This window comes from Solea senegalensis, linkage group LG21 (assembly GCF_019176455.1).
Source record: "Solea senegalensis isolate Sse05_10M linkage group LG21, IFAPA_SoseM_1, whole genome shotgun sequence".
Lineage (NCBI taxonomy): Eukaryota > Metazoa > Chordata > Actinopteri > Pleuronectiformes > Soleidae > Solea > Solea senegalensis.
Window position 1 is genome coordinate 13678534 of NC_058040.1, and position 26585 is coordinate 13705118.

Sequence of the window (26585 nt, forward strand, 5' to 3'; positions counted from 1 at the left end):
AAATGGAGGGAAGCTGGTGAGTGGAGAAAGAAAGGATATTGGATTGGTGAAGCAAATGATGAATAAAAGAGGCTGGTCAAGAAAGAAGAAATCAGTGATGTTACGCCAACTCTGGCCTCCTCCAAGATTAGCATCTTTTCTTCACGGCTAGTCATCCGCACACATGTCGGCCACTCCCTCTTTCTCCCCACAGCTTTTTACCCTTTTACCCTCTGCTGTCCCAACTAAACTGTCTCATACAGTATGTTTTTTCTTATAATTTTGATTTATTTGGTTGTTTCTTTTCAAGTTTTTGCCACCAGTAGGGAGGAGGGAAGTGTCTTTGTGCCTTGAAATGACACAGTTTTAACACGTGTTTTCCAGTGGAAGAAAATTCCTCTTTAGTGCCCTTAAACGTGGCCTTCAAACTAAAGCAACAACAACGACAACAACAATGTTCCTTGTTCTCCTTCTTTATGCTGCACAACGTTACCACAATGCGGTAATATTAGTAATTCAGGCAGACGCGTTTGAACAACAAACAGAGCAGACGCTGAAAAGGAAGAATAAGCTGCAGCAGCAATGCCAAGAAGATGATTGTGATGCATATGTTTAAGCCGTCTTTGGCAAATTGTACCTCAAAAAATTTGAATTTCACCTTTTTTGTCCACAGTATTTCAACATTGTTTGATAAAGTTAGGGGCCAATGAGAATTTCTGGGGGTTTTGCTTTCATTTAGCAGTCTTATGTTTCCCTTTGTTTAACCACGTCTTGTTAGGTATTTACTTGATTTGAACTGTGAGGAAAGATGCTTTAAGGTAATTTAACCCTTTAACACCGAGCGTAGACAACATGTGTGCAACAGTTTCTGAAAGCTGAGAAGTCGCACATATGTGTGAATATTACGCAAAATTTACCAGAGAGGAAAGAGTTGCAAAAAAACTCCTGTGCATAGTTTGTTTTTGTTTGTTTTTTTTGGCCTGTTTCTGCACATTGAGACTAAGACCCAAACATGTTTTATTGTAAATGTGTTTTATGGTTCAAATTTCAAATAACACGCACAACCTGGTGTTCATGTAACAACTAGAGTGTTTTTTCAAAATAAAACCTTTTGTTTTTCCTTCATTTTAAATTGTTAACACACTACTTTAACATGCATCAAATTGTAAATAACTGCCAGATACTGAAAAGTTATTCTGGAAAAATGAGCAAAAGCATGGTTAAAATAAGCAAAATAAAATCCACACAAACATTTTAAGGCTTAGGTTTAAAGGGTTAAGCCATAGAAAACAACATTTGTGATATTAATTTGAGAAAATCCTGTTTTTAAGTACATTAAATTACAGTAAACAAAAAGAGAAGCAAGCTGATCCCTGTATGTGCGTTCGGTCACACACGGATACATAAGCATGAAGTAGGACTCCATGCAGCTGCTGGGGACGTTTCACTGTCAAACACCGATGTGTTTTAGTGGTCACCCCCGGCAACTAATTGGTCTGTCAATACAACAAAGAATGAGGTGCCAGGAATGACATCAAATCACATTCAATTACAGAGTAATCGGGGGCAGTCTCAATCAACTGGCAACCTCACATCTGAGAGCTTCAGCGAAAGTCACAAACAAACAATGTCACACGCAAAGATATTGGCACACAGTCGTCGTCAGGACAGAGAAACACACTCTTTCCATTTATCCCTCTCGCACACATGCAAACACACGCAGTGGAGTTAACTGTAACGAGCCAAGTGAGTTTATTAAGAAGTTGGAGAAGACCAAAGACAACAACTACGGTGAAACAGAGCTAATCCATGAACTCAAATCTGACCTGTGTCACGTCAGTATGTGGTCTGCAAACACATACACTATATAGATAAATGCTATAACAGCTTACACACTTCTTGGAAGACTTTTTTTTTAAGATATTGAAATGTTTCTGTGTGAATTTGTGTCCATTTATGAGGTGATCTCTTGTTTTGGCTCATCCCTCGAGTTCTTCCACACCAAACTCAAAGTCAAACCATGTCTTCATAGTCCTTGCTTTGTGCACTGGGGCCCTCCTCAAACTGTTGATAGCGTAGCATTGTCCAAAATGTCTTGGTATGCTGAAGCGTTAAGATTGTCCTTCATTGGAGCTAAGGGGTCGAGCCCAAAGCCTGACTGAAACACCTGAATTCAATAATTGAGCAGTGATTTCACCAACCTGCACTGGCAGCCCGGCACAACCAAAGCATGTCGTCGTCCAGAATTAAATCTCAGCCGCAAATTTGCTGTGAAAACGTCCAATTTCTCCTTCTTGAATTTCCTTCGGGATCAATAAAGTATCTATCTATCTATCTATCTATCTTCTTTCTCCAATACAGAGTGGACTCACAAATTGGACATTTTGTGTTGCGCTTACTTGACGTTCAGATGTAAATGTGTAATGAATTGGAATTGAATCAGATTTGAACAATGTAGTTGATAAACTGAATGTAGCATCTCACTTTGGGACGTTTCCTTTACTGAAACTAATGTCATCACAGTTCTTTAAAAGGTTTAAGCGGCGGGTTCCATACCGGGGTGGTTTCTAGTATTTAGCTGTCATTATTTCAAACACAGCTGCACTGTATTTAACATTGGCTGGGGGGCTAATGCCTGGCTTCAACTTGGTGAACGAAATGACAAAATCAAATAAAATGATTTGTTGGCTCAATGGAGGCTTTTTACGGAACGCACAGGGGAAATTAAAACAAGTCAGTGTCAGAGTGGCACAAACGAGAGAACAGAAGAAGAAGAAGATGAAGGGAAATAAGGACATGAGGGGAAGGACGGGTCACAAAGGAGAGAAGGAGGAATGGACAGTCGGGCCAGGGACGGCGTAGAGGAGACAAGAGTGGGTATAATTCTTTCAACAGCCGCAGCTAAAGTGCTCTTAAAAATATTCAAATGCGACGCTCACATAAAGCTGCCACTCACTTGCTTTACACATGATAAAACATCAAAAGCCTTTCATGCAACTAATGAAAATAGATGTAAGGGCAGCGGGAAGGCTGAGACACACAACAGCAGACATAGTGAATATGGAAACAATATCTCAAATTAAAATGAAATTGTGCATCTTGTTCTTTTTTTTTTCCCTGGGAGATATCGCCCGAGTCGGGGGTGTGGATAAACTCCAGAATAAAGGTTACTTAAATTAGAGCACTCGCATCATCTGGTTCTGAATTGCTAAACGGCGAGCGTGATTTGAAGAACGCCCCCCTTTTGTTGGCCTCACACCTGCATGTGCACACGCTCGTGTCATTAGACAGGGTTACGTTTAAAAAAAAACACACTCAACAGGAGACAAACATGGAGAGAGAAAGTGAGACACTCTTTCCCTTTGATCCAAGAACATCAGCAATTATACACATTATGTATGTGGTAATTATACACACAGGGGCACCTGCTGATCCTTAACCACATGTCTAAGTATAGCATAGTAAAGATAAGTATCCCTATAGTCAGAGATGTAAAGATTCTATATGTAATATAATCTTTTTGTTTTACTTCTTTACTGAGCTCACTGTTAATTATTTATTAGTTACATATGCTATCTCTCTAATTCAAGGCTTACACCTTCTTTGTGTTTAGTACACAATATTAAATATGGGATTAGGTTTGATTTGACTGTTGTAGGACAAGTTCTAAATAATATATCTATATCAATAAAGTGAATTATATATACGTATATATATGTGTCAGGATACAATAAGGCAAAATCCATGATTAGGGGAAAAAATGGGACAATATATGACTTAATAATCCACCAGAATTCATGATCAAAAGTTGTGGTGTTGAGTTACTAATGGATCACCAACTAATAAAACTAATATCTGTCTCTCTTTCACACACACACACACACACTAAGCTGTTCTCTCTTCTCCTCCTCCACTATTCTAAAACCTGTCACATAAGAATTCTGGGTCTCGCAAAAGAGGATCTTTGTCACAGGAGGGTGCACACACACACGCACACACGCACGCACATTTTTACTTTTATCTCCGCGAGGACACTCGCTGATCGACGTGATGCACGGCCCCATGCCTAAACCTAAAACCAGCACTAATTCTAACCTGAACTTTAAAGCCCATTGTCTCAATCCTCACACGGCTCTTTGAAGTTTGGAGTGAGGATCAGCCAATTTGTACCCAAATCTGTACGCTCTATAACTCAGTCTGGTCCCCGCAACGCGGGACAGACACACAGACACACAGACAAAAATGTGATGAAGGACAATGACAACCAGCGGCCTGGTTGCCAGGCTGCCGACCCTGGAGTAATTGGTATTTGGTTGTGTTAGCCTTCCTGTCAGTGCGTGTGCACGCTCGTGTGAGTGTGTGTGTGTGCGTGTGCGAGACTGAGATCGTCTTTTGCAAGAAGCAGAATTTTTGTGTGACAGGTTCAGAATAGTAGGAGGAGAAGAATGGCTTAGAGAAAGTATGAGAGCGCCACAATGACACACACTCTGAAGTGTACCCTTCAGAGTGTCTTCAGCTTAAATGAAAACAAAAGAAAATCTTTTTTTTTGGTTGTTATTTCAGCTCTTACTTTGGATAAATCAGTCTTTTCTGAACAAACTCGAGGTCTCACAGTAGCTAACAAATCCATCTATTCAACACCCACCTCTCTGTCAGTGCACTCATTTAGTTTTTTTACTACTGGGGGGAGAAAACCCAGATCCTCTTGGAAGCTCCGCTGCTCCGAATGGCACAAAGTTGTTTGGGCAGATGGTTTTGGTCTTCTGCGTGATTTGGCCTGCCAACGCAGGGTTCACTGCATTTTAGATTAGCTTATTCGTGTGTCATGGGAAAGAGATTAATGTAAATAAAACTTGTTGGAGAAACAGACACACAGACACAGAGGGAGAGAGAGAGAGAGAGAGAGAGAGAGAGGGGGAGACTCTGTGGTGCCATTTTGTCCAGACCAGCTGTCATGGCTAACGCTAATGTAATTGTGGTGTAATATTTTTATACTGGTGCTCTGAATGTGCCCCTGTATGCACATGTCGGTCTGTTACGTGGCTGAAATATGCACCGTGTATGTGTAATTTAATTTGATTGTCTCGTGACAAAGCGCTTTAGCTTTACTTTCTACACTTGCTTAAGACGCGGCGAGGAATAGTTGGGATCGCTAATATTTGCAATAAAGTGTGTGTGTATGTGTGTTTGATTAACTTACTGACTCAAAGCAGTGGAACTGAAACACATCTATATGCACCGGTCATTCTTTTATTTTTAACCCCCAACTCTCTCTCTCTCTCTCTCTCTCTGCTACTGCAGCTCCCAAACACGAGGGAGTGGAGATGCACAACACAATGATGCCCCGGCATCCCAGGAATGTTTCTGGGCCGATTGGAAACAGCCATGTGTGAGAGATGAATGAATGAAAGGAGCATGAATACCGTATGAGAGCATCAGGAGTTAATAAGTGAGAGGCAGAGAGAGAGAGAGAGGGAGGGAGGGAGGGAACCCCCTGATGTGTGCAGGAAGACAGAAAAGAGGTGATGAATAATTTGTTAAATTGTTTTTCTCTTTGTTATGCGTTGTCTAAAAAAATGTCCTTCCTGTTCAACAAATCAAATGTGATTTCCGAAGCTGTAATTTTTGAAGGAGTGAAGGAGTGAAGGAGGATGTTGAAAGGTTGGCGTTGACCTCACAGGAAGACCGCCATTATACCTGGACACTTAAATTCAACAGCTCCCTCCTCACATCTGCCTCTCACTCTCTCACTCTCTCTTTCCTTCTAATCCAGTGGTTCTCGAGTATCAGAAGTGACACCGCTATCGCCAACGTGAAAATACAGTGGCGTGAATAAACAGGTCGAGAAAATTTCACAGGTTTTCACACATTTATTTCCAATAAGATAATAAGTATTTCGGATTTTCCTCCAAGTACCACCAGAGGAAGCTCGCGTACCACTGGTGCTACACGTACCACAGTTTGAGAACCATGGCTCGGCCTGACATTGCATATCACAAGTCCCTAATGACTTCTGCATAACGGAAAAATAAATACAAACTCAATATAAACACAATCCCACCTCCCACACTCGCGGACGCTTCTCAGCTGCTTCAAAATGCACTCGTCAGTTTACGCTTTATAACTCAGAAGCTGTGTGAGATTTTATTGTTTAATAACATTTCGGCAAAAAGAAAGTCACAAAGATCGAGCTGCAGTTTGAATTGTATTATTTATGAGACAACTATTACCTCTCAGCAGGAGAGCAAATTCCTGCACTGTCCAATATTTCCTTTCCACTTTCTCGCTCCCTTTCATCACAAATCTTTCTATACTCTCTTTTATTTAATTTTTTTACCGTTCCTGTCAGTAAACATATGGTAATAATGTCTGAGTGACATCCTTGATACCTGTATCATAAAGGATGATACAGGTGGAAAACACTACAGTGTAGAATAACACAAAACTCAAATCGGCAGAACAATTTTTCGGTGTGGTTAAAAAACACAACGACCCTGTTTTGTGTTTGTACACGACGCCACCGAGTTCTTATAACTGGCCTCAGACCTCTGCACAAACTGGTAGCGTCGAATCCAGAGGCTTGCGAGAGGCCAGGCATTCCTTTCACGATACTTCATTCTTACCATATTTCATTATTATTTATCTTTGACGAGAGCAGTGGAGATTGCCAGGAAAGTTGTGGGGGACGGGAGACGGCAAAGTGGCACTCATGACTGATTTGTTCATTTAAAAGCAATCTTCTTAGTGAAACTGGGAAATAAACTTTTCGAGCCACGGCCTCGCTCACATGCTTGGACATCGTTCACCCGATTGCTGCATCGCAGCCGCGTGGAGTGCTTGGTGTAAGTCGAGAAATAAACAAAAGCCCGCAAATAAAAATCCATCTGGAACTCAGGGGGATTTCTTTTTTTCTTAGTATTTCTGGTACTTTTTTAGAGTATGCAGAGAACTCTACTGTCAGCATATGCTGAGTATGCGGGAACGCTTATAAAAAGGGAAATCGCAGCTGGAGACCTCACAATTAGCAAATCACAACGGTTTGTAATTTCATCGTTCTGTTCTTCAGATCTCAGATTGCTCTATTAAAAATGCAGCAGATACACTTTATTTTTATCCTTGTCTTAGTTGATATTTGGATGGTATTTGATGGCTTGTACTTGTATGTTACGAATGAAATCGCAGATGTGATGCCAGACAAGTGAGGTAGAAAATTAATTATGGACTGAGCGATCTGTCCAGGGTGTGACCTTTCGCCCTATGTCAGCTGAAATTGGCACAGTACCCCCCGGCGCGACCCTCATGTGGAGGATAAAGTGCTAGAAAAAAAAGGTATGGGAACATCTCTAATGGATACCGGAAAGCAGAGAAATAGAGCTCTGCGCCCATATACTTGTCCTTACGGTAGAACCTCAGGACTGTCACAATCACAGACGAGATTCACCGGCGCGTCACACGTTTGTGACGTCAGCTTAATTAGCACTCACTAATTAAGCATTCTTTAACAATTCTACAGCCTTAAGATCGAAATAAATCTGCAAAGACTCATGATCTTGATGGTCATAAGAGGGTTAAAGGGATACTTCACCGATTTGCATTTAGCTTTATCCTGTTAGCGTAACTGTTAGCAAAGAGGGCAGACACTGTTTACATTCTGGGAATGCGGTCCCGTCTCCCTACGAGGGAGTCTAAAAAGTATGGAATTAGCGTCGCAGTTTTAAGCCTCGGACCAAGTGTCACTGGTGGGCACGTAACAATAAAAAAAGCATGAAGATATTTTTCGACTCAGCACAATTTTTCAAAAATAATACCCCTATTCTTGTAATATAAAGCTAAATGCTTTGGTGAAGTATTCCTTTCAGGGTAAATTGCCTATGTTGGGGGGCACTTTGGCTAACAGGGAATTGGGTCTAGCTTTAGGTGTTACAGGGTTACACTGTAAGGTATCAATGGTCGTCATCTGTGTGTGTGTGTGTGTGTGTGTGTGCAAGAGAGATAGAGCGAGATGGAGGGCAGACCAATTATTTCCCTCTGCTCTTCCCTTGACACATGTCTGACCAACTGGACATCGACTTTCTCTGTCAGGTTTGGGTCAAACCCTTAACTCTTACATTCACTTTATGGCCCGCAACAGAAGAAGAAGAAGAAAAAAGTCTCTCCACGTTGCCCCCTCTGCCTCTACACCAGTAACTCTGACCACACTTTTCAGCTTTTAATGAAACACAGTGAAGGGTAAAGTACAAGTACGTGACATTGATGCTGGACAAGATACTTGTGGAAAGTTGTAGTCGGAGGAGGGGGGAAAGGGAATGAGGGGGTAATGCGGCTGAGGTCGATGCAATGCCTGCACACTGATGAAACTAGAAATTGCCATTCCATCAGTGAGAAAAAAAAAAAACCCTTGCAGTGCCAGTGCTTGAGCTGTGCGAAGTATTTTAGCGTGCAAAATTGAAATTTGAGTGTGTTAAAGCTATTGAGTTGAGATGTCTCTAGTTCCCACTAAGAGGTAGAGCTCGATGTCAGTATGGGCAATAATAGCCCGAGGCTCTTTCAGAGCCACGACAATTGCTTCTTAGCCGCACTGTCGGTGATGGGGGTGGGGACATGAGTGACAGGCTGGGATTGACCAGTCAGGGGTGTCATGCTGCCAAATGCACAAACAGCTCACTGCCGTCACTCACAGAGGGGAGAGAAATGAGAGCGGCAGGTACCGACCGAATCCCCAGCGTCTGAATCAAAACAGCTGACTGTGTTAAACTTAGCTGTCGGAGTCAAAGCCGGACAGGGCTGACAGGCCAGCGAGACAGACTTGAGGACGGGCTCGGTGAAAGACAGACAGAAATTAGAAGTGTCTTGCCGGTAAAGCGCGAGGCATTCATTTCGAATTCAGGCCGGCGTGCGTTTGAGCAGAAGGCACTATCTTCGCTCTCTTTATACACACACACCATATTCTTCTTTACAGAGTTATGAAGGGTGTCAGGTTACCGTGGAGACACAAAGGCTGAATTGAAAGCTTCGGATGCAAATGCAGGCCGATAGATAAAGGGCAAACATGCAGCCGCGCACACGCTGTGACAGCCTGGAAGCGAGAGAACGCACGTTCAGTACAACAAGCAGTACAGAACCCGGCGACTCAAAGGGAAGCGGGATTCCATGCAGCTCCCTGCACCTCGGGGCTACTATAGCACTGATTCCTGGTAATACTGTAATGCTATTCTAATGGAATGTTTGTGCAGAGACTTTTACGCCTCATGGTTTCAATCAGGTCCTCCACACACCAGCTGTGCACAGGCCCTTGTAGCCCAGACTCCTGCAACGATGGAAGATCTCAGCTCTTTGGCAACTTGGGCTGACAGAGGAGCTGTTATCTCAGTTGTATCCACAGGAAGAGGTCATTATCGGCGCCGCTTTACATGATGTATGTGTCAGTTAACTAACGTTACTGTAGGTGTGGCGTTTCGTAAGATTTAAGTTCAGGTTTGGCTTGCTAGATCTTTAGGGAAAGCTTAAGAATTTGACCTGTTTTTTTACTGTAATGTTACATTTAATCTAGCAGTGTTGAAGGAACACTATATAAACACTCAATCTTATGGTGACTTTGACCAAATAAAGGAAACACACAACAGAGCAGTGTTAAATTCAACTCTTTTAGTGTAACTTTCACACTAAAAGAGCTAAATTGACCACTATTTCATGACTATATTTGGCCCAAGTTGGAAATTATGTTAAATTCCCCTTTAAGTGTTACTTAAACACTGCAAAATATATTGCGTAATGAACATAAAATCACAGAAATCACAGAAAAAAAGTGAGTAAAATGAGGGTGATCACTGATGCACACAGATGTGAAACTTGGGGGCAAGAATAAGAAACCATTAAACATGTATTATAATAATAACAACTGCACTGTGTGGTGTAAATCGTCCTCATGTCTGTCAAGCAACATCAGAGAGAGCTGCCGATGATGAGAAAGAATTGGTAAGTAACACAAATTTGGCATAAAAAAGAAACCAAACCACCCTCATTAACCGTGTTGATGAATGAATGGATGCAGACACTAAGTCCGGAGAGTGAAGCCAATACAGACGTTTTTGCCTTATTGTTGGCATTTCTTTTGTGCATATACATCGCTATTTATTACATGGAATGTGTGCATGCTATAAAGACACAGATGCAGAGACGTAAGTTGACTAAAGATGGAATTATATGAATTATAGGGAACAAATAACATGTTCAAAAAAAAGGAAAAAGACATTTCCTATGGTCTTTAATCACTAATTTAATTCATGTGTCATGTCTAGTTTGTAAATTTATAGTCCAATTTATAGTAAAAAAGTAGTGGGCATAGAAGCATGTGATTGACAGCTGTACTGTCCAATGGGAGCAGAGTTTCTGGTGTAGGTCAGGGGTGTCAAAGTCAGCTTTGAGTCACTAGTGGGCCGGTTCTGGCCCACGGGCCATGTGTTTGACACCTGTGGTGTAGGTGGACAGGGTCTTAGTCAGCGCCAGCCACACTTTTGTGCCTAATGTGCTTTCAAAACAACAAAAAAACAAACCAAAATGGCTGCTCACTAATACAATGTCACCTTGGGTCGTGACCTTGTGCATCTTTATACTGTATGGTGCCAACATGTAATACATCTGTCTCTTTTTAGGAGCCACCTGAGCTCTGAGTAGAATGACCTGGTCACTCGTCATTCCCCAGACGTGATTTATTGCTTGTCAAGAAAGAACAAGGGATTTACAGTGTGAAGAGTAAAAAGGATGCATCTGGAAAGTGTCCTTCTGTGAAGATCCTGACTGTAATGACACAAATCACTTCTTCCTTTTGTCCTTGAGAGTGCGGCGCCGTAAGTTTCTGCCACACATGAAGGTGAGAGCGGACGGAAACGCAGAGCGACAGTGAATTTTGGCTAATAACGCAGCTCTGCACGGTTCAGTGGAAGAACAAGCAGTGATTTCATTCCCTTGGCAGCATTTTGGCACCGGGCTCGACCGCAACAGGATGCTCTTATCGCACCTATGCTCATCCGGCCTTGAGTCTTGTTTGAGACACACACAAACATCAGCTGGTGCCTCGACGTTAGGAGCGTAACCCTGAAATGCATTCTTGATGTTTTGGGTCCAATATGGGGAAAAGAATATGTAACCAAATCCCTGTGGAAGGCGGTTCTTTAATAAATGAAATGAAATTTCCTGTACGGCAGGTTAAAGTTGCCAGCACCAGTCGTATTGCAATAAATAAATGTTGTGAGAAAGAACACAACAACAACAACATTTGTTTAGACCTTTTTAACTTTCCTTTAAGAGTCTCATAGCCCATGAAATTCATCTTAAAGGTCACAGAATGCCTTGCAGTTTTGCCGCCCTAAGGCCAAGGACTAAGTCTTTGCAGTCTTTTCAGTTTCCTGTCGCTTGAGTTGATCATATCCACTGCAGAGCTTTTGCCGCCAGTGCCTATTTTAAAGATCAATGCTCTTTTTCCCCCCTTTAATACACACAATGCTGGATGTATCACAGGATGATCAATAGTATCTCTCTCTGTACGGAGAACAAGGCTGTGTTGCTTATTTTTTTTTTTAGCACATCCCCTATCTGTCCTTTTATACGTCTGTCTCTGATGTTTTTTTTATTTCTCGTTGTGTCCTCTTCCTCTCGCCATATCGTTTTTTCTTTTTCTTTTAGATCGCTGTTTTTCTGTGGTGTAGTGTAAATTATGGGTATCAACCAACATCAACCTTAGCCCCCCCGCGCGCGCGCGCATGACCTATCATTAGCTGATTACAAACTGCTTTTTTTCAGTGCCCTCAGCTGTATTAAAGGTCTCGGGGGTAGATACGATACGGAAACCTGTCATTATACGCCGTTTCATCGAGTCAAGTCGCACTGCCCAGCAGCGCTCGCATAGATGCGTCAAGGAAGAGGCAGACGACATCGCGGAGGAGGAGGAGGGGTGGTGGTGAGGTGCTGGGGTCAGAGATTAAAAGCAACAGGAGGAACAGAGCGAAAAAGAAAGGAAGAAAGAAAGTGAGTGGGCAACAGAGAGAGAGGAAAAAGGGGATAAATGACACTCATTGTTCCTGCTTCTTGCTGTCAGTTCTCAGTGATGCTAATCATTAGACTAATCTGACAGGATGGTATACACACACACACACACACAGAGGTAGCCCCCGCCCCCCCCGTGTTGCATTCCAGTGCCCAGCGTCAATGAGAGGGAACGGCCACATTACATGGCTGTTTGTTCTCTTTGTGCGCTCGACCACAGAGTGTGTGTGTGTGTGTGTGTGTGTGCTTCCACAGTGTAGTATTTGCATGTGTGTGTGTGTGTATGCACAGGTGTCTAAGCGTATGTCTGCATATGTGAACATTTCAAATGAAGGCTCCGGTGTGAGAGAAGCAGTGACACCTAATGGTGAGACTGCATGATGTAACCCCTCCCCTTTTCACATGCGTGTCAGAGAACTACGGGGGCCTTCACAGGCCAGAAAGGACGCTGTTATTACATTATTACTTATATAACATAGTTAAAATGTTGCCAAAAATAAAATTGAATCCCTTTTTTTGTCAGCGCAAAGTCAACATTTGACATTTTTTACCCCTGAAACGTTGATGAAAACCATACTCGAAAGCAAAAATATTGCTCCACTTTCTGGCTTTGCTTTACTAAAACAAAAATGGAAAAACAAAACAAAACAAAACAAAAAAAAACCCCCAACAATTTTAAAACCTACTTTTAATTGAGACTTGCTGTCATACTGCTGCCTGGCGGAGTAATAACTGAACATGATTACTTCTTTTCTTTTCCTTTCCTTTTCTTCAGAGTCGTGATTTGTAAACATGAACTTAGAATGAGGCATGATTTCAGTTATATTGGGCCATAATCCAAGCTCTTTCTCTCGGAGGATCAGCGGGGCTTTTCTCTGGCCCTGAAGGGGAGCTCGTGGTGCGCTGCTTCACTTTGAAAGCAAATAAATTAAAAAAGGGGACTCAGACCCAGTAGCTGTTGTGATTAAAAAGAAAGAAAGAAAAAAAAAAAAGAAAAGAAAGGTGGGCGAGTGCAAATCAGTGAATTATTATTCACTTAGAGTTCTTCTCTCTTCTATACATCGACATGTAAGACAGTGAAAGTCCACTTTAATTCATTTTCAGAGCTACAAAGTGAAGAATATAAATAAATAAAAGTATTTGATTTTCACTCAGGGGGAAAGTTGAAGTTGCCACACAGTCTCAGGCTTAAGTGTGATGCAGTAACATTTAAGTACGTGTGTGTGTGTGTGTGTGTGTGTCTGCAGGGGAAAAAAAAGAAAAAGAAGAGGGATCTTGGTTTAGAATAGGTAACAGTGGAATGAAATTGAGCTGTAAATTGAAAAGCGAAGCCGTGGCAAAGCCAGGCTGGTGTGCGTGTTTAAGTAAGGGTGCGTGTGCGCGAGTGTGCGCGAGTGTGTGCGAGCGCGGCTGTGTTTGTTTGTGCTTTAAAACCAGAGTGGGATGCCAGTGTAATCCCCGCACAGCCAGACCCCCAAGGATAACAGAATTTACTGCAGAGTGGGTGAGCCACACAAACATGCGCACGCCCACACACATATACACACACGTGAACACACACACACACACACACTATGTGCCAACTACCTGAGTGAGTGAAAAAGAGAACAAGAGCATGCCGAGTCAAGCTCCCCTTCACTCCAGACGCACTCACTTGGAAAATTGGAAAGAGTTTATTCTCCTCCAGGCATCGCTCATCATCATTCGCTTCACACGTCGCCTTCGTAAATTAATGTAAACTATAGTATAAAGTAATATTTAGCATATTTCAATGTTTCCTCACTCTCCCTGGAAGTGTGCGGTGGGATCAAGGCCTGCAAACTATCATCCAGAGAGAGAGAGAGAGAGAGAGAGTCAGTGATTAACACGAGGCAGAGAGCCAGAGATGTAAACAAGGACACAGTGTGTGATGGAGGTGAAGCTCCCCGCCGCGCTGTGAAAATGAGGTTATCCCAGGTTTAATGCCTCATCTATGCACGGCTGCCAGGTCAGGAGAAAGACGAAACATCATTTTAATTCTTGTTTTTTTTGTTTCAAACATATACGGTGAGTCGCCGTTTGCCTCGGTGGCTTTTTGCTGCTTCATCGATCCGGGCGATTTCCAAATATGTGTTATTAAATGACAGTTTGACCGAGTCGGTCGATTCGCAATTTCCATCCGTCATGTGGTGCTGCAGCAGCTTTGTGTTCGGATACAGCGAAAGCTAATGGGGATTGTGACAAATGAAAGAGACTCCACTGATTTTACCAGTCGTGCCAGGGAGCTACAGTGGCCCTCACAGGGTGTCATGTCGTCTGCTTTGTCCATTCAGGTTGCTATGGAAACATGGCAGGCTCCATGAAAGAAAGACCCTTGCCAAAAGCACATCAAAAACCAAACGAGTGATTTCACACTCATACAATCATGCGGCGCTTTTCCCCGCGACGTCATTTTACGTGCAAACTCGTGACGAGTTCTTTCCGGTGCAACTGAATCATTAGAGTTCGTTAGAAAGATCAGTTCGGTACTTCTTGCATGTCACTGAACTGAAATAAGTCTGAACGGGTCGTGATTCGACTCCTCTGTTAAAAGATTGAGATTTTAGACCTTTTCTTTGCTAAATGTTGGAGATTCGCGCATGTTTTGAAGATTTTGAAGTCATTTTAACTTTAATCTACAGTGCAGCATTGTTGGGTTTGATTCTTGTGTCGGACGTGGCGTTCACGACTCTTTCAGTGACGACACTCTCTGACCAATCGGTGACCGGCAGTCTGTCGACGTCACATTTTAGTATCGGCTCACCGGGTACTAAAAAATCCTGAGTAGAGCCGAGCTGTGCCATGCTAGAAGTTTAAAATCAAAATCCCATCATGCCTTTGCACCACGTACTCTCCTTAATGGAAAAGCAACATGAGTCGAGCAGAGTCGAGTCGAGCCACGCTAGAACTGTGTCGCACCAATTCCAGTACTTACTGCACTCAGTTCTATTTCTGCCAATAAAGCAAAATGTTACAGAGATTGCTCACTTTTTATATAAAAACAGGTCCCACACTAAAGTTTGGAGCTCGGTTCTTGGAACATTCCTTTAAAAACAAAAAAATCACTTACTCATTTAAGTAAGAAAACTAATCAGTTTACCACTCAGTGCCTTCAAGGATATAACACTGCTGACTCAGGCAACTGACAAAGGTGTCTCTCTGTTTCCATTCTTTCGGAGAGGAGAGCGTCTGAGAGGGCACTTGTATCTCCGTGTGTGTGTGTGTGTGTGTGTGTGAGGTCTACAGAGTGAGGGGTGTCTGAGGGGCCGATAAGCGAGACACCCAGGCACTGACAGCTTCATCCATCAGCATGTCTGTGTGATGGACAGGCCTCTGTAGAGAGGTCAGACTATACAGGAATGTGTGTGTGTGTGTGTGTGTGTGGTCAGATATAAATATTCCTCTGTGGGGACACACGGTGACACACACACACACACACACTGACTTTGCTTTCGTCAGAATAGCAATGAGATAGTTTCTGTTTGGTGTTCTTTTTCCCTCTCTTCCCGCCCTTGCGCTGACATTTATTCTGATTCTATCACTTTATTATTACACTTTCTGTCGACTCTGACGCTCCTCAAGTCGTCTCGTTTGTCTCGCTCCTTTTGAAAACTCCATGTCAGTGGATTAAGGGGAAGTCGCGTCAACATGTTTGCTGTTTACTTCCTCCATTAATCAGACACTGGCATGTGGGTTTATTCATTCAGCCGCGCTGACAACCTTGGGAACTTTGCCGCTTTGCTCCGTATCTATTCATTCACTCGCGCACATGAATGACAATATCGGTATGAGAGAACATGCATACCAGCGCGGCGTAGGAAGAAAGAGCGCTGTCAGTCCCCCCGAGAGGATCAAAATACTTCCCCGTCGCCCAACAAGGAAGTCCTCCTTGGTAACAGAAGCAGCTGAGGGAAGTGAAGAGGAAGCTGACCCCTAATTTTAGGACAAATTGACCCCGGGGCGTTTTTGTTGTTGTTGTTTTTTGTTTTTAGAGCCTTGAATGCATTTTTCTTTTTCACAAACAACTTTGTTATGGGAACATTTTTGCATTCATACCGATGACATCATTATCTTCTGTCATTGTGAGTTAATGCCTTTTGAGGGGTACTGACATTGCTAACTGGTCGCATGGTAACCTGATAGTTAAGCCATTAACTCCAACACATGCATTGATATTTCTATCATAACACAATTGCCTTTTTTAACTAAATAACCATTCAGTTTTGGTCACATTTGAGCAAAATGAAGTCGTGTTCCATTAAAATAGAGGAAAAATAGCTTCTTTCCACAACTATTCAAGCTTTTGTCAGAATTTTGTTTCATAAATATTAAACAATAAGAGAAATAAGAGGGGGATTTGTTCAAACGATGACATCAATACATAAATATGACTAATTAAAAACAACATGGAAATTAATTAAATGTAATAAGCCTGCTAAATAGAGGGTAATGCTTTGTTTTTCTTTATCCACGTCCATGCAAACATATAAAACATACTGTATGTGGAATAAACTATTATTCAATTATTTGAGACGTGATCTTTCCAAAGGACAACATACACACACCTAAATTAAAATTGTGCAACAACACAACATGAAACGCACTGATGTTATTATTCTTTGACTCCGACTTGTACTTGGTGGATAATTACGCTCCATGTTGTGTTTGTATAATGTTGCCATGGAGTCTGTAATCTGGCCGCGGGCTACGACACGAGCCCTGTTATTCCCAGAGTCGACATTAGAGCCATTAACAGGCCGCCGATTAAGCCGTTAGCGCTTCCGTTCTGCGTTCTTTTCCGATAACTGTCCGCGAATGACTCCGACGCGGAGGGAAAACTGCGGCGATGTCTACGATTTTGAAATGATTCACGTCTGATGGACAATCGGAGCTAATGACGCCGTTGATTAATTAAAGATTTAAAATACCTTACTGTGCGTGAGTGTGTCGCAACAAGGGTTTCAGTTCAGTTCACCGCGCTCTTTTCTCCACAGTCCCATGAAAACTAACTGTCGTGTATTTCACTGTGTTGACATTTTCATGACATCTGACACTTTATCTCCCAAGTTTCGCTCTCACTTTGACTCTTTCTTTTTTGTGTCCGTCTCCGCTTCTCTCTCTCTCTCTCACTGTCTTACTCCTCTCCCTCAGTCAGTCTCACATTCCAGGCAAGTTTGGCGTCTTTGTCCTTAATGACATCACAGACATAAGGCCGTGACAGGCAAGACGGGAGGAATGCAGCGCCCGAGACGGAGCCAATCCATAAAAGAGATATATGATAGAAAGGAATAGAGAGAGAGAGAGAGAGAGAAAGAGAGATGATGAGGGGAGAGAACATATCCTCATATTCTTGTGAGGGAATGGTAGAATGTGAAAGAAAGAGGGGGAAAAACAGAGAGAAGGAGAAAGAATTCCATTGATTCAGCAGGGCATGAATGGACTTCACAGAGGACCTAACACACACACACACACACACACACACTGCAGGCCTCCTCCCTCTCATCCCTCCGTCTGTCCCCTCCTCCTGTGTTTGTCCTCCTTTCATTAATCTCCTTTAGAAGAATCAAACAGCAGCACCCCCTCCACAATTGCAGTGGGAGAGAGTTTTCACACAGTTTAAAAGAACAAAGTTTTGGCCTAAATCAGGCTGATTAAAGCCGCGCTCAGTCAGGTTTTTCCCGAAAACAAGGACACGTTTTAGTGATAATCGTAGTCACCGAGGAGCAACTGCAGCGCAAGGTGTTTCTTGAGCAAATGCTCTGCGACGGCAACATTTGACTTTTCTGGTTTTCTTGATCGATCCACCTCTTTTGTGCATGTATAAATAAACAATAATAATAAAGTCAATACACACACTGAGATAAACAAAGCTAAACAGTAATTAAAATGTTCACTTGTTCCATGTTTTATTTAATGTAAATGAATTATTTTGTCTTACACTGAAATAATGAAGTCGTGCACATATGCTGTGGAGGCGTCAAACTGAAACTGCTGCTAATTAGCTTCGAATGCAGCAGCGACAAACGTCGCCGAACTGCATTGTGGGTCTATCGCTTCACTTTATGTTATGTTATGATGAAAGTTTTTTTTTTTGTAAGACAAAGTACACGCAACAGCGATATTAGCAACTCAGCCATGACGGACACTTCTCTGCTAACCTCTGCTAACCTCCGCTAGTTAACTACAACCCAAGTCCTGCACAAGTCAGTATTTTAAGGCCAGTAAGCAGCAGGAAACAGACACGTTTAAAAAGTATATCAAAAAGTACATTCAAAATATAATAGTTGTAACTATTTTAAATAAATAAAATAAACGCATTTGTCATCTCGGGTTGCATCGCATGGAATCAAAAAAGGTGCACAATGTTAGCACTTGTTTCTCTTTGAAATAAGGTAAACACTATGTCATATATGACCCACAAAAACTAGAAAACAGAAAACTATCAATGTTATCAAACCTTTCTGGTGGAACCACAGGCTGGGACACTAAGAAGTCGGCTATGAAAACAAAAAAGTAAACAAAAAAGTACGAACATCTCACACACAATTACTGTATCCAGTATTCCACATTCATAGCACATAGCAATTCAATGGAGCCATGCAGTGAGTGCTCAAGGGGTCTTTTTTTCAACTTTGTTGATGCCGACAGCATCTGCCATTCAAAATAAAAGTTTTTTTGGCTCGATAAGAGTAATTTATTTTATAAAGCACCCCTTAAATGTTGTTTTATTATGAAAAACAAAACACATTTAGCTGCAGGTAACCAAGCCGGTGCAGGACTGTGCCTCCAGCACCAAGCGTGAGCCCCACTCACCGCCAAGCCCTCGCCTGCAAGTCCAGCGTGACTGCAGCTTTTATATACATACAGTACAGTGTAACCTAGCACTTTCATACATTTAAAAAAAAAAAAAAAGTGTTTGTTCAAGGTGGTACGCGCCATTAAAAAGGTCAACCGCCCACTTATTTATAAAGCGGCGTCAACAAAAACAACTTTGTTCCGAGGGCACTTGGCGATATTGAAAGATAAGACACCATAAAAGGATGAATGATGACAAGACCACTCACATTAAAAACAAGTACAGCAAATCAGCCACACACGCGACAACTAAATGAAAGGATTTAAAAAATAATAATAAACGGAAATTATTGCCTTCATTTTTCAAAGTGCCACATTTTAATACGATCCAGCCACCGCCTCACTTGCCTTCACCCCCCCCCACCCCCCCCGCCCCTCTGTGAGGAGACAGCTCCTGTAATCACAGTGGATGGGATGGTGTGCAGGATCTGGTGGCCTTCCACAGTGGTTATGGTAAAGAGTGGAAAAGTGGGGCTGACGCAGGATGTGGGGGGACGTCTACAGTGGCTAACACTACACGGAACTTAAACGCCCGGCCACAAAATCACACAGGAAAAAGAGCGCTTCCCTCGGATACCTCAGCGCGACCGCATCACAGGCAGAGTCTGTCATTCTGGTGGAGGAGAAAGTGAAGTGGAATTACAGAGAAAGAGAGAGACAGGCAAGGAGGAAACTGGAGCCGAGAGGAGGAAACTGTCAGATCAGTGGGCAACTTCCACGATGCAAAACCAAACTGAACTCACAGTAGCGCGGAAAACACAACTGTGTGCACAAAATACCCGCGCGCGATTACCCACACACTCCCACGCATAAAGTCAGGCATTTGAGATATTGAGTGGTCGGATGAACTTTTCTGCAAACCTCTGTGCTGATGCCGTGAAATAATTTCACCTCATTAAAAGCAGCAGAGGAGCTTCGGCCAAACTAATTACGGAGAATTCTGTCAAACTGAAGCAAAAAAGAAAGGGAGGGCGGTAAATAAGATAGGACCAGTGTGTGTGTGTGTGTGTGTGTGTGAGGTTCTGATACTCCACAGTGTGTATGCCATCTGCGGATGAAAGTAAGAACCAAACGCAGAGCATGAAATCCAGAATCAGCAGGAATAATCTAAACCAGAGCCCCTTAATTCCCCGATCAATATCACTTTGAGACCGTAGCGGTCTCAATCAGCGGCTGAGTGACACAAAACAAAAGACTCGTAGACGCGGCTGTCAGATGGCGTATTGACGGGCCGCTAATCGAATCCATAAAGGCAAATGGTAATCACGGGAAGGTACGGCAATAAGAACGACAATTGCACTCCCCCTCCATCACAACATCAGTGATTAGATTAGACGCGCGTGGATGTAGCAGCCTCACGGGTACTTTAAAAGGTCAGTGTGGAGAATCATCGCCAATAATAGGTTTAAGATTTTCTCAATCAATCGGTCAGTCAATAGCATTTATTGTACAATGTGTTTGTTTTATACTTTTTATACGGTAATTCTACCACTAATGGCGCTTTTCCACTGTAGAGTAAAGTAAGTGAGCATGACTCGGCTCCGCTTGCTTTTCCACGAGGGACAGTACCTGATATGTCATGAGCGCGAGGTCCGACACAAGAATCAAACCGAACAATGCCGAACTGTAGACCACTTAAAAAGACTAAAAGGATCATTCATTGGTACTTCATGCAGGAAGTACCAAACGAATCGTTTTTAACTGATGAACTGATTCTAATGATTCAGTTACACTGAAAACAACTGCTCGTCACTAGTTTGTGTCGCGAATAAAACAACAACTGTCTATAGTAATGGGAAACGACGTGCATGGTACTGTATAGCGGAACAAGCGCGATGAATACAAAACCTTTGATCCGCCAATCATCCGTCATCCACGCCCACCGACACATAATGCAGATAAAACAAAAGGAACGGGAAGTAAAGATGAGCTGAAACATTGGAATAGACACAGTATAATGTACTCATTTAAGAGAGTTTTAATGCAGTCACGTAACTGTGCAAACCACAAAACGCTTAATCAGCGCAAATGAACATTTAAATAAAAGTGTGAGTTCTTCTCAATGAGTGCAACAATGATACTGATTAACAAACATTCATTGTTGTTTTCTTTCCAGAATTAGTCTTAAAAACACAAACAAGAGATTAAAGTACACATTACAGTACACGCGCACACACACAGCAGTTAGCTGCGGTCATTAGCCGCTGAGTGATGGTGTGTTATGTTTGAGCTGACTCCGCCTCAGGGTCGAGACGCAGTAACAGCGACAAGGACCTGATCACGTAGACAATTAACGCTGTTTCCTGCCTCTCAGCTCTTTTAATTCCTCCTTCTTTTTTAAACTGTTTCTGCTTTTCTTTCTTTTCATTTGTCTCCTGCCCTAAAATGCAACATCCACGTTATAACGGATTCATTTCTCCCGTCTCCAACGTTAATCGCTTCGCTGTGTCGCCTCCGTCCTCTCGCTCCATGTAATTCTCACTCTTGCTTTCTCGTCTGATGTCTTCTCATTTTCCCCTTTCCTGTGTTTTGTCTTTGTTTTTTCTTCTTCATTACCTTTCTACAATGATTCCTTCCCTTCCTTTTTTTTCTAAATCTCTTTCTCCCTCTCGCTCTGTCCCTGTGGAGAGACCGCTGTTGCATTCAGGGCCTTTGCTTGATTCCATTAACCGTAATATACAGTGCACAGGCACTTGATGAATGCAATTTTCTACAGGTAGATTATTTAATCTGGTTGACACATTTGAAAAGTTACTTTTAGTTAAGTTGTATTCAATATTTGGTTCATACTGATGACATTTTTACTGTAACTGTAGCAGTTACTGTAAAAAATACAATTTATTTTAAAATATGAGAGTGCACGATATCCTAAGATTGATGTAAAAGAATGAATTAAAATTAAAAATGTGAAAACAGGGATTAGGATTCCACAACAATGAGTGGGTTGTCGATTGATTTCCCTATGAAAATGTCACTGTTTTAAAAGTATTTTAGTTTTATTTTGGATATTTCCATTATTTGACTTTGCCCACAAAAACTCACAACTCAACTTTAAACATCCTTCTCCTGCTTTGTGAGAATCGACAATCTTTTTTTTTCTCTTAAGTCTAAACTGATTTCTCCTGTTTTTGTCATGACGTGAAAGCTCAAACCCTTACTGGAGATATCCCTCAGTTTTAAGTTGATTTTAAAAGCTAACAAAGTTAACTTACAAAGTGAAGTCATTGCACAACAGTGGTTTGTGCTATGGCTCAATAAAAATGTCAGTTATGTTAACAGGACACTTAGTACAAGTATTCTCGAAAATACTCGCCCGATTCTAGTAAAACAAAGCTAAATGCAAATCGGTGAAGTATTCCTTTAAGGGGGCTAATCATTTTGATCCTGGTAGTTTTTGTTTTTTGTGGAATAACTGAATTTCTGTGTGCAAAGTTATATAACAGAAGTATCCAATTTTTGAAAAAGCTGTGTTAAACATTCTTTACTCTAATATTATTGTGAAAGTTCATTATGTCTTCTTTTTTGGTTGGTTTTTAAGGAAAACTTACTATTGTACAGTAATACTTTTAAAACAATGACATTTTCATAGGGGGGCTAATAATTTCCTCCTACAAATGAGTGACTTTTGAATGTCTCTATTATGGAAGTAATTGATAAATAATACACCAAGAATGGTCTTTGTGTGACTTTATTTCTTGCAAGAAAGTGAGAAGGTGAACAGAGCCGAGTCTGTGATGTTCTGCGAGGAGCGTGAGAACAGACGCTGCTCAAATAGGAGGAAAAACGAGCGATATCTGTGCAGGGAGGTGCAGGGAGCATCGGGATATATCGCAGTCTTCAGTCGAACCAGTATAATGAATGATCCTTACAGCTCTTTTTTTTAAAAAAAGTGATAATAGTCCAAATCTCTGCATAACAGTCCCTGTGCGCTGACTATGGTTGGCGTGCTCGCCGGACGAGGAGCTTGTCGGCTTATTTTAGTGTATGGTTTGAAATATTAAATATTTGGTTTACAATAACGTTAAGTGGCCCAGGCCTGAGTTATGGTGCTGCGGTGGCCTCTCTGTTTGTTTTGTTGTTTATGCTTTTGAAATATTAATCTTTTCTTGTAGACTAATAAGGCTAAGTGGTCTGGGTGAATGAGTTATGGGCTGCGCGTTGGCTGTATTTTTTTATTTTTATTTATTTATTTTCCTCTGGAAGCATTGAGCACATTTACATGCTCACAAGCCCACGTCCCCATTAGTGGTCACATTTGGGATGAGTGGCCTGTATGAATCCCTCGTAAGTCACTCGCTGCAACACATGCAACCGTGTGTACTCACAATTTCAGTTGACATGATGATAATAAACTTGGCAAGAATAAAGAGCGTTTCGAGGTAGATCAACAAAAGCCAGCGTTTTAAAGCAGAGTAGAAAAAGTGCTCGTGACATTTACAAATCTTCATGCACAAATAATCCCCAAGTGTGCCCTCTTAACTGTTCACATCGTCAAAAACACCCACTTAACAGCGAAAACAATGAGTTCACTGTGTTCCAAAAGACATAACAAGAAAAACCAGGGTGATTAAAAATAAAAAAAAGACTTTCTTTCTGCTTAAAAACATTCTGCTGCTGCTGTTGTTAAATAAAAGGAGAGAAAATAGGAAATATAAAACCTCCTTAAAGATCCACAGGTTGAAAATGACTCATGTGTTCACCCTGTTTTTACTCGAGCATTTAAAGGGAAGTCCTCGCTTTAAATGAAAACAGTAAAAGTGCTTATTCAAAGCATACACTGTGTATATAAATGAGATTTGCTGTTTTAAAACTCAAAGTTCACAGATATCACCTGCAACCAGGCAGCCACTGGATCACAGTGGTGTCCTTTATTCAGTGCCGTGTTTTATCATCTATTTTCTTCTAAATAAAAACATAATCCACAAAATTTATTTGAATTAAGAAGAGCCGAAACTAGCGATTGAGACATTAACTCCTATAGATCAAGAGCATCCGAATCCCTAGACTTCACCTTCAAAGTGGCAGGCTACAAAGTGTTATTATTCCAAAGCTTTGAAATGATTTAATTTAAAGTAATTATACACATTCTTAAATATGTAAATATATCTAGATAATCCTTACTCTTAGTTTTTCATAAGTATATGAATTCCAGAACTTTTCTTTTCTCGTAATCTCTTGAGAATAAATCTTAATATTTCGAGAAATAATTTGTAATATTGTGAGTATAAAGTTGTAATATTACGAGATTAAAGTTGTAAACTTTAGAAAATAAAGTCGTAATATCATGAGAATAAAGTCATAATCTTTCAAGAATAAAGTCGTAATCTTTCAAGAATAAAGTCGTAATCTTTCAAGAATAAAGTCATAATCTTATGAGAATAAAGTCGTAATTTTATGAGAATAAAGTTGAGGGGAATAAAGTTGTAATTTTACAAGAATAAAGTCCTAATTTTATGAGAATAAAGTTGTAATATTATGAGAATAAAGTTGAGGAGAATAAAGTCGTAATATTATGAGAATAAAGTCATAATCTTTCGAGAATAAAGTCGTAATCTTATGAGAATAAAGTCTTAATTTTATGAGAATAAAGTTGTAATATTATGAGAATAAAGTCGTAATATCATTAGAATAAAGTCATAATCTTTCGAGAATAAAGTCGTAATCTTATGAGAATAAAGTCGTAATTTTATGAGAATAAAGTTGTAATATTATCAGAATAAAGTTGAGGAGAATAAAGTTGTAATTTTACGAAAATACAGTCCTAATTTTATGAGAATAAAGTCGTAATATTATGAGAATAAAGTTGATGGGAATAAAGTCGCAATCTTATGAGAATAAAATCGTAATAATTCGAGAAAGAATTTGTAATATCGTGAGTATAAATTTGTAATATTACGAGATTAAAGTCGTAATCTTACGAAAATAAAGTCGTAATATAATGAGAATAAAGTTGTAATATTACAAGATTAAAGTCGTAATCTTTTGAGAATAAAGTCGTAATATTAGGAGAATAAAGTCGTAATGTTATGAGAATAAAGTCGTAATCTTATGAGAATAAAGTTGTAATATTATGAGAATAATGTCGTCATTTTATGAGAATAAAGTTGATGAGAATAAAGTCGCAATATTATGAGAATAAAGTCGTAATATTACGAGATTACAGTTGGAATCTTTCGAGAAAATTCTCTAAACTGGATTACCCCCCCCGGGGAAAAATACAATCATTCACAAAGCTCCACAGATGAAATCCCGGTAATTGTGGAGCGTGTAATGTTTGCCTGAAATGCTCTTAAACATCACGTAGACATTTCACTGTCACTTCCACCACCACCACAGCTCAGCAGGAGCATGGATGAAGCACACTTTGCCCCCTCTGGTTTTCCTCGAGTATAAAGGCCAGAGAGAGAGAGAGAGCGATGAAGACCTTAACATTTATGCACTTCTCTTCAACTCTTGAACCGACTGGCGGCTTCACCATCATCCATCTGCACTTTCACATGAAATCTAAAAGCCGTGCTGCCCACATAGCTTTCCCCACAGAAATTATGCACAGACTGAAATCTATTTTTTTCTCTCTCTGTTCTCCGTTGCTGTTTGCGCTCTCACGGAGCTGTGTGGGTCACAACAGATCACACTCTCAGAGCAAACATTGATATAGACAACACTTACTCTCACCAGCGTAGCAAAAGGTGAAGCCTTATCACTTTACGTTCTCCACCGACCTCTGACTCTGCATCACTGAAGCAATTTAAATGAAATCCTACAGTTCTGACGTCCGTGCGCTCACTGGTTCACGACTGTATGTGTGCGGTGAAGGTGTCTGGGGAGGGATTATGACGGCTCGCAATAATGGCTGTGTGATAATTAATGGGATTACCAGATTAGACGGCAGATTATGCCATGATTGTAGGACAGAGATGGAAAAGCGGTGGTGGAAGTAAATCGGAACATAGGAAAGTGACACATGAGGAAGAAAATGGACTGTATCAAAGTCAGACAGGAAGGATTTATGCATTATGGGGTAATTTATCATAATTATTATCATTCATCTGCCTGATTTATGCCAATATCCTGTCAGTTCATTCATTATTTCCTTTTGGGAAAGTTAGATGTCAATTTGCTTGCATTAAGACAACATTAGACTTGACGTTTAACCCTTTAACATCACAGGCTACGAATACAACGTTTTGTTTTTCTTCATTTTAAATTGTTCACACACTATTTTAAACATACACACTAGTCAATTGTAAATAACTGTCAGGTGTTGAAAGTTATTCTGGAAAAACTTAATTACAGGACATTTTCTGGTCTTTTTATAGTTAAAATAAGCAAAAAATGCAGACGGACATTTTGAGGCTAAGTTAAAAGCTTTAGCTCAGGGTTTCTCAATCCTGATCCTGGATTCTGGACCTGATTCAAATGGTCAGCTCATCAGCAGGAGCCACAGAAGCCTGATAAAGGATTCCCAGGACCAGGATTGAGAAAAGCGTGAGAAAACGTAAAGTTTCTTGTTTTGCAAGTAATAATATGATGAAAAACATCCTGTTATAACGCAAAACAGAATAAACATCCCATTGTTTCCACCCCTTTCTGATGCACTCATGCCATTCAAATAAAACCTTTAATTTAAAGTGCAGGGTTTAAGGTCTCGCGGCAGTTTTGACTGAAATGAGGTCCAGAGATGACTTTTT

At 41.1% G+C, this 26585-nt stretch overlaps 1 protein-coding gene across 1 annotated transcript in view; it reads right to left on the reverse strand.

Annotated features, from left to right (window-relative positions):
- The window catches only part of cntfr (ciliary neurotrophic factor receptor), a 92627-nt gene that overhangs the window by 34755 nt on the left and 31287 nt on the right, over window positions 1–26585 (reverse strand). The window lies entirely within an intron of this gene.